We start from the raw sequence: 8,560 nt of genomic DNA, 5'->3' as shown, positions 1-8,560 counted from the left end.
TACACGCAGACTATACCAGGGGCCATGTTGAAAACGTCATCTTGGGATGGTGAGGCCAGGGTGAGACTCCAGACTCTGTGTGGATGTGTCTGGTCCCTGGCTTGAAGGGACGTGTATAAGATAACTCAAATACCTGGATCATCTTTGGCATTGTTTCTGTGGTCTGTATTTTTTTCTTAGTTTTCTGTCATTTGGACCTATTTCCTGGCATGCTTGTAATTTTTTATTGAAAGTGAAATATTACGTACTGCCCGGGCTGGGGATGTGGGCAGGGACAGAGGGAGGACAGAGGACACCTGCAGTGCTTCCTCTCCCTTAGCTCAGGTGCCTGTGTTAGTGTACACACATGCACACACACACACACACACACGCACACACATGTGCACACACACGTGCACACACTCCTCCTTGGGGGAAATGGGGAGATGTAGGCATCAATGCAGGCCCAGATCATTTCCCTAACCCCACCGAGGACTATGGCCAGTAACATGGAGAGCCTGTTGCGTCCATTCTAGGAGGGAACAGATGAGGTTCTCTGCACACACGGGGTGGGGGTGGGGGTCAACAGCGGTGTCACTGGCCCAGCACTTGGCTCTTTGGTTCCGGAGAAAGGCAAGGTGTCCTGAAATAGAAGCAGAGGAGTTCGTGTCTACCAGCTGGACAAGGCCATGGGAGACTTGAGCAGGGGTGGGGATGGGCCTGCCAGCTGTGCTCGAGAAATGAGACAGTGTCCCAGTTTACACATGCCTACTTTCTCACACAAAGAATCTAGCCCTGGGCAGATTCTGGTCCTAGAATGAAATTCTCTGGGACTTGGTGTCCCGATCATCAAAATGAATATAATAACAATAGTTGATGCATAAGCTTATCATAAGAAGTGGTTGGACAATTTCTATCCAAGGGCTGTGAAAATTATCAAGGACAAACAGCAGTTGTAATTCACCCAGGAGATTCAACCAGTGTTGAGAGGTCATTTATCAGAACACTAGGGAGAACAGTGTGCATCTGGAGCTTCCCAAGTACGAAGTCCTGGGGAGTCAGAGGCACTGGCAGGAGGGTCTCCTCCCTCTAGAAAGATCTGCACACCCCAGGTGTTCTGCACACACCAGGCACTGCAATGGAAGAGCCCTCAAGGTCTTGTGTGTTCTCGTCAGACACTTTACTCATTTTGATTCAACAGAGACTGTGATGGGGAAACACAGATGCTGAGACACGACCCCCTCAGGATTGTTTCTGTGTCTGCTATCTTAACAACTACCACATTGGGTGGCTCACACGACAGAAATGTACAGTTCTATCAGCTGTGGAGGCCAGAGGACTGGGATGAAGGTCCCAGCAGGGTGGTTCCTTTCGAAGGTATGAGAGACACCCTCTCCTTGGTGTGTAGACCGCCGTCTTCCCCAGCATCCTAACACCGTCTTCCCTCTTTCCATGTCCCTGCCTTCAAGTCTTCTTCCCCTGAGGATACCAGTCATGCTAGATTAGAATCCACGCCAGTGGGTTCTCACTTTAACTTGATTACGTCTGCAAATCATTACCTCCAAATAAGGTCACATTCTGAGGTGCTGGGGGTTTAGACACCAACATATGGATTTGGGGGGACACAATTCAGCCCATGACAGGAATGCAAGCCCAAGGGTGGGAGACAGAGGCAGGTGGAGGGAAGCCAGGAACTGTGGGGGCTCAGAGCAGCTGAGATAGGCTGGCATCCCTAGAGGAGACGGTGTTTGAGCTGACAGCAAAAGGAAGGCGCACACGGTTAGCTGGTTAGTGCCCAGCAGGGGGAGTGTGTGTAAGTCTGAAATATGGGAGAAACCAGCCATGTGGACAGGGGTGAAGGTGGGCCAGCCCCCTTGCATCTACACCCCCCTACCCACTCCACACAAACTCTGACAACTGCTGGAGTTCACGTGAACGAAGGAGACGCCATCCAGATGCTGAGTCACCTAGCACTGCTTTGAGACGGCAGGAGAGACACAGGGGCAAACAGATACTGTATATTCAAGGGGTGATCCATGAGGGCCGGTATCAGTTGGAAATGCTCGGGTAGAGCGGTAAGAAAGAGGACCAAGAATGAGTCCCATGTTGGAAAGATGCAGTGTGAGGTTCAGGATGTGGTGAAGATGATGGCCATGGTTGGGCCAGGTCAATGGCCAGACGCCTGGGGACACCACGGCAGGATGACGTGGAGTGAGGTTGGGTGGCAATGTAGAAAGGGCATCACCAGGAGTTGAAAGTTACTGAAAGCTTGGGCTTGATGAGACCACAGGAGATTTAATTTGTTATTCACTAATTCTCTTATTTGCTCAGTTAATATTTTTTATTCTTTTTAATTTTTTTAATGTTTATTTATTTTTGAGAGACAGAGAGACAGAGACAAAACATGCACAGAGGAGAGGCAGAGAGAGGGAGACACAGAATCTGAGGCAGGCTCTAAGCTCTGAGTTGTCAGCACAGAGCCCGACGTGGGGCTCGAACCCACGAACCGTGAGATCATGACCTGAGTCGAAGTCGGGTGCTCAACTGACTGAGCCACCCAGGTGTCCCTGCTCAGTTAGTATTTAAAGAGAATCTATTTCCTAGAGGAGACAGTGGGGAGACCTGGCCAGGCCTCACATGGCATGGAGACTGGCGGGAAAGCCCGGGTTCAAGGATGCCCTTGGAAAGCACTTTGGCATCAGAGACGGCCACTGTAGGTATACAACTGTGAGGGGAAGAAGGCTCCCACCAGCTGTCCTTCAAGACCAAAACATCCAGAAAAGTGGAAATGTCCGTCCAGTATAGGAGAGATCTATTACCTGTGATCAGCTCAAAGTCAGAATGCTCTCTAGCAGCGTCCAACCAAACACCAATTTGGATGGATCTCAAGGACATTATGCAACATCAGAAAGCATATATTCGGTGTGGTTCTATTTATATGAAGTTTTAGAATGCACAAAACTAGACACACACTGGGTAGGAGCACTATAAATAACGTAGTAAAACAAAATGAAACACAAAGGGGGTACTACAGAATTCAGGGTGGCAGTCACCTCTGGGGTGGGGGAGGGAAGAGCCCTGCACCTGCACACAGAAGGGCTCCAGGACTTAATCTGGGGGTGGTTCACAGACAGGCAACATACTATAATTATGTCATGCACATAGATGCTAAATATTCTTTTGTATCAATTAAATATTTAAATTGAAAACCAAGTTGGTAAATATTCCCACAAATGCCTATCTAATGACACACTTCGATGGGAGCTAGAAAGGAAAAGAATAGGGTGTGAAATAATGACAAGGTGCCCCCTTCCATCAAGTCACAAGGAAGGCCTCTAACGAGGTCACATAGAGCCCGAGAGCTGAAGGAGAAAAGGAGCCAACCCTGAGAAGGGAGAAGGAAGGCGCATCCCAGGGAGAGGGGACAGTACAGACCAAGTCCCTGGAGGATGTGGAGGAGGCCATGTCAGCACTGAGATTTTATTCTAGGATATGGGAAGCCCCTGGCAGACTTTAAATAGGAGGACATATGACCCCAACTCACAATTCTGCAAGGCATACACAGTCAGGTAGAGAAGCAAAACAAACTGGTTTCACTATAGAAAATCCAAGTATGAGCAAAGCAGTGTTTGTCACTGGCTCCAGGAACATGTGCGTTAGCATCCCACATCCAAATGCTAGTAGACAACAAGGGGGTGGGGAAATCCCCTCTACCACGGTCTCAACAAGAATGGCACAAACACTGTGGTTTAGCAATCATTAAATTGTGATCACATTGCCAATACTCGTCAAGGTAGATGCCAAACTATGGTGGGCACATGCTCTGGCCCTTAGCCAAGAACAGTGAGGCTCACAAGATCACTCACTTGTGTCCAATGCCTGCCTCAAATCAACAAGTCCTTTGAGTAGATTCCTCAGCAATGGCTAAGCCAGGATAAAACTAGAAGATAGCGTGTCAAGAAAGAACACCTCAGATACCACTAATCCTCCTCCTCACCTTCTAGAAGGGGAAACAGGCCCAGAGAGGCAGTGAGATCTCCTGAGAATGTCCTTGCAGGGTGGTGAATAGCAGAGTTTCACAGTGAAGAACAAACAAGTACTGTGGATGGGAAGCCCTGATGGCTAAGTACAGACATGGCAAACAGAGCTCTTCATGAAACTCAACATATCAACAGTGTGAACCCCAGGGGCATGGTTGTTCTGTACATGTACTCTGATCTCTACTGTAAAGCCTCCTTTGATGGCCTTTCACTCCTGGACAGCCAAGTGTCATATGCTCTGGAGTTGACAAGAAGATAAATGGGCGTTGGGGACAACTGATATCAGTTTTAGCAATTTCTTGGGCCAGCAAAAAACAGGGCAGTACAGGAGATGTGAATTCAAAAGCCAACTTCTGGCTGTGACAGAGCTGTTTGCATACTAACCCTCCTGATTTACAAAGGCTGATACATGCATGAAAGCAGTTGTTGGAAGTTTCTGGAGAACAAGCAAGGCAGCCAGGACTTTAGGGGCCAAGGTCCTGGAAGGAAGGGAAGTGCTTAGAGGTGAGGGGAAGCCCCTTCCCTCTCTGGTGTGATTGCTGGGTGGCAGCACAGAACACACAGAAGGAAGCAGGGGGGTGGCTGGAGCTTGCAGCAGTCACTGAGAAACTGACCTGGAGTTTGGGTTACCAAAGCAGCCACAGTGTGAGCACAAGATCCAGAGGAAAAAGAAACACATGGGAGTGAGTCTAGAACACTGCAGTTTCTTTCAAGACATTTTCCAAAGCCTAAGATGCACAGCTCTGGGTGAGAACTCAAGAAACCAGTCAGACAGCAGCTTCTACGAGGTTAAAGGGCTGAATGGGGATTACAACAGTCTCATGGAGCTGGGATGACAAAAATTGTAGTTCGGGTCCACCAGAGAGGAGGGGTTCCAGCAACAACCTAAACCTTCAGTTGAGACGCCTAGAAGTATGGGCAAACTGCAAATAGATAAGCCCTATGTAGGTCATAGTGATCTTCCTAAACTCAACTATCTGTCAAAAAATAATAATAATTTGTCTCTGGAAGTCAATAACATCTTCCAGGAGCTTACATTTTTTCATATGTAATATTTCACTTTCAATAAAAAAATTACAAGCATGCCAGGAAATAGGTCCAAATGACAGAAAACTAAGAAAAAAATACAGACCACAGAAACAATTCCAAAGATGATCCAGGTATTTGAGTTATCTTATACAGAATTTAAGTAAGTATGATGAAGATGTTCAAGAAAACAGATGAAAAATTAACTTCATCAGAGAACTTGAATCTATTAAAAAAATACTGTATTGGAAATATTAGAACTAAAAAAATAATAAGATAATGACTGAAGTTGAAATTTCATAGATAAACTTAAAATTAAATTAGAAGGGCACGTGGGAGGCTCAGTTGGTTAAGTGTCTGACTCTTGATTTTGGCTCAGGTCATAATCGCACAGTCATGAGATTGAGCCCCACATCAGTCTCTGTTTAAGATTCTATTTCTCCCTCTCCCTCTGCCCCTCCCCTGTTTCTGCTCACTCTCTCTAAAATAAGTAAGTAAATAAATAAATAAATAAATAAATAAATAAAAGCAAATTAGATTTAGCAAAAGAGAAGATTAGTAAATTGGAAGAGAGATTATTGGAAAATATTTCAGATTGAAGCATAGAAAAAAGTGGTTGGAAATGCAAGGGGAGAAAAGTAATTCACATAGGACATAGTGAAAAGATCTGTCACACACGTAATTCTATTTCCAGTAGGAGATAAGACAAGGATGAAAGGGAAAGAGCAATATTTGAAGGTATAAGCAGTGAGAGTTTTACAAAAGTGATAAAGTACCCTAAGCAGAAAAAACATAAGAAAATATACCTACACACATCATAGTAAAACTGGAGAGAAACAAAGACAAAAGAGGAAAAAGGTACATTGCCATCATAGAAGCAATAAGACTGAAAGGTAACTTTTCCACAGACATTATTGAAACCAGAATGTGATAGAATAATATCTTTAAAATGCTAGAAGAAAATTGCTACCAACAAAATTCTATATCTATGGTAGACATTCTTCAAAAGAAAAAGGTGTAAGGGCACCTGGGTGGCTCAGTTGGTTGAGTGTCCAACTTCTGCTCAGGTCATGACATCATGGTTCATGAGTTCGAGCCCCGCATTGGGCTCTCTGCTGTCAGTGCAGAGCCTGCTTGAGATCCTCTGTCTTCCTCTCTCTCTTCTACTTGCACGTGCCCTCTCTCTCTCCCTCTCCCTCTCAAAAATAAATAAACATTTTAAAAAGTGTATTACAAAGTTTTCAGACAAACAAAACAGAGAATTGATTACCAGCAGACCCTCGAGTAAACACTATAGGGAGATGTTCAGGTAGAAGGAGAATAACTCCTGGTGGAAATATGGCAATGCCAGAAGAAACTGGAAAGTGCTAACATTTAGATTAAACCTAAAGGAACATTGGGTGTTTAAAACAATAGTAGAAATGGCTTTTGGGTTTTAAAAATATATGTTGAATTCAAGTTTATTATAGTACCAAAGTTGAGAGGAGTAAGTAGGACTAAAGTGTTGCAAAGTACTCACATTGTCCACAAAATGAAAAATCTTCTAATTTAAGGTAGAATAATGATATGTCAAGGATGCATGCTGTAATCTCTAGGGAAACCACTGAAGGAAAATAAAAAGTATAAATTACTAAAAAGCTAAGTGAGCCAAAAAGTAGAACAACAAGAATGATGTATCAATTCAAAAGAAAGTAATAAAAAAATAACAAAGAACAAATTGCATAAGTAAAAATCCAATAGCTAGATGATACATTTAAACCTAAAATAGCAGCAATAGCATTAAATGTAAATGGACTATATTCTCTACTTAAAATGCAGACTACAAGATTGAGTTTTAAAAAATAATTATAAGTTGAATACAAGAGAGACACCTTAACTCTAACAACATAGACTAACAAAATAAACGACTAATCAAAAGAAAGCTGTAAAAAGTAAATAAAATAAAACCAGAGAAGTTATACTAATATCAGGCAAAGTAGACTTTAGGGTAGGTAGCATTACTAGAGATAAAGGAGAATATTCCACAATGAAAAATTGGTCAATCTAAGAGATCAAACACTAAATTTGCATATAACTAAAAAATAGCCTCAAAATATAAAGGCAAAAAGTAACAGAAAACACTGGAGAAAATGACTAATGTACAATCACACTTGAAGTTTTTCTCTTACTTCTCTCTGCTGACCAACCAAGCAGATAAAAAAATCAGTAATGACATAGATTATTGGCACAAAATTAACTAAATTTACCTCGTTGACACATAAGACATTACACCAACCACAGTAGAATATGGCTTCTTTCAAGTGCAGCTGGGACATTTTCAACCTAGACCATATGCTGGGCCATCAAATAATTCTTACTAAGTGTCAACCGATTGAAATCATACAGAGCATGTTTCTGAATACAGACTATACACTATATCCCACTCATCAAGAATTAGGAAATGAAAATTCAAAAGTATTCTATACACATAGCAATAGCACCAATCAACGTTATGTATCTGGGAATAATGATAGTATATCGTGTATTACATTATTCATGTATTATATTATTATGTATTCCTGTATACAGAAATACGGGGAGAAATCAAAGACACTTTAACTAAATGTAATGACAGATTGTGTTCATTGACTGAAAGCCTCAATATTGTTAAGATGTCAACTTTTTCTTTTTTAAGTTTTTATTTAAATTCCAGTGAGTTGACCTACAGTGTAATACTAGTTTCAGGAGTACAATATAATGATCCAACACTTCTGTACAACACCTGGTGCTCATCACAATAGGTGCCTTCCTTAATCCCCATCATCTGCTCCCCCTCCACCTCTCCCCTCCCCTCTGGTGCCCAGCAGTGTGTTCTCTGTAGTTCAGAGCCTGAAGATGTCACTTCTTTCCAATGAATTTACAGAGTCCAGGCAATTGTAAACAAAACCCCAGTAACCATTTAGGTAAAAACTGACAAGCCAGTTCTAAAATGTATAACAAAATGTGAAATGTCAAGAACAGGCAAGATGATCCTGAAGAAGATTAGAACTAGGTGGCCCAGTTCTATACTGTAGTTCAACAAACTGCTCCAAAACTCAGGGGCTTAGAACAACAATTACTTATTTGGGGGCAAGGCCTGATGGGAATCAGTTACCTTTGCTCCCAGTGTCTGGAACCTATATGGAATGACTTGAACGTCTGAAGGATAGGGTGGATGGGGACTCTGCAGGGAGTCTCAGGACCTCTGAATGTGTCCCCTCATATGGTCCCATGGGCACTGTGGCTTTATAGTAGTCGGACTTCCCATATGGATGCTCAGAGTTCCAAAGCAAGAGACAAGGACAAGAAGTTGAAGATAACAGTTTCGAAAGCCTAGGCTCGGCTCGGAAACCAGCCCAGCGTCACTGGAGCCACTTTCTTTGGTCCAAAAGGCACCGAACCTGCCAGGGCTGATGAGAGAAATGTCAAAGTTTCCACGGCATCACTAACCTGCCACACCGATGGACACATACTATCTGATTTTAAAAAAATATATT

General features: G+C 43.1%; 1 long non-coding RNA gene across 1 annotated transcript; it reads right to left on the bottom strand.

Moving 5' to 3' along the window:
* Positions 1-8,470, bottom strand: LOC109502973. The gene is made up of 3 exons (XR_002161909.2): positions 8,179-8,470; positions 6,565-6,648; positions 1-622 (listed from the first exon to the last, which is right to left on the bottom strand). It is a non-coding gene; the product is annotated as an uncharacterized LOC109502973 (long non-coding RNA).
* Positions 8,471-8,560: the final 90 nt, after the last annotated feature.

Source organism: Felis catus, chromosome C1, assembly GCF_018350175.1.
Source record: "Felis catus isolate Fca126 chromosome C1, F.catus_Fca126_mat1.0, whole genome shotgun sequence".
NCBI lineage: Eukaryota > Metazoa > Chordata > Mammalia > Carnivora > Felidae > Felis > Felis catus.
This window is presented reverse-complemented; position numbering and strand designations above follow the sequence as displayed.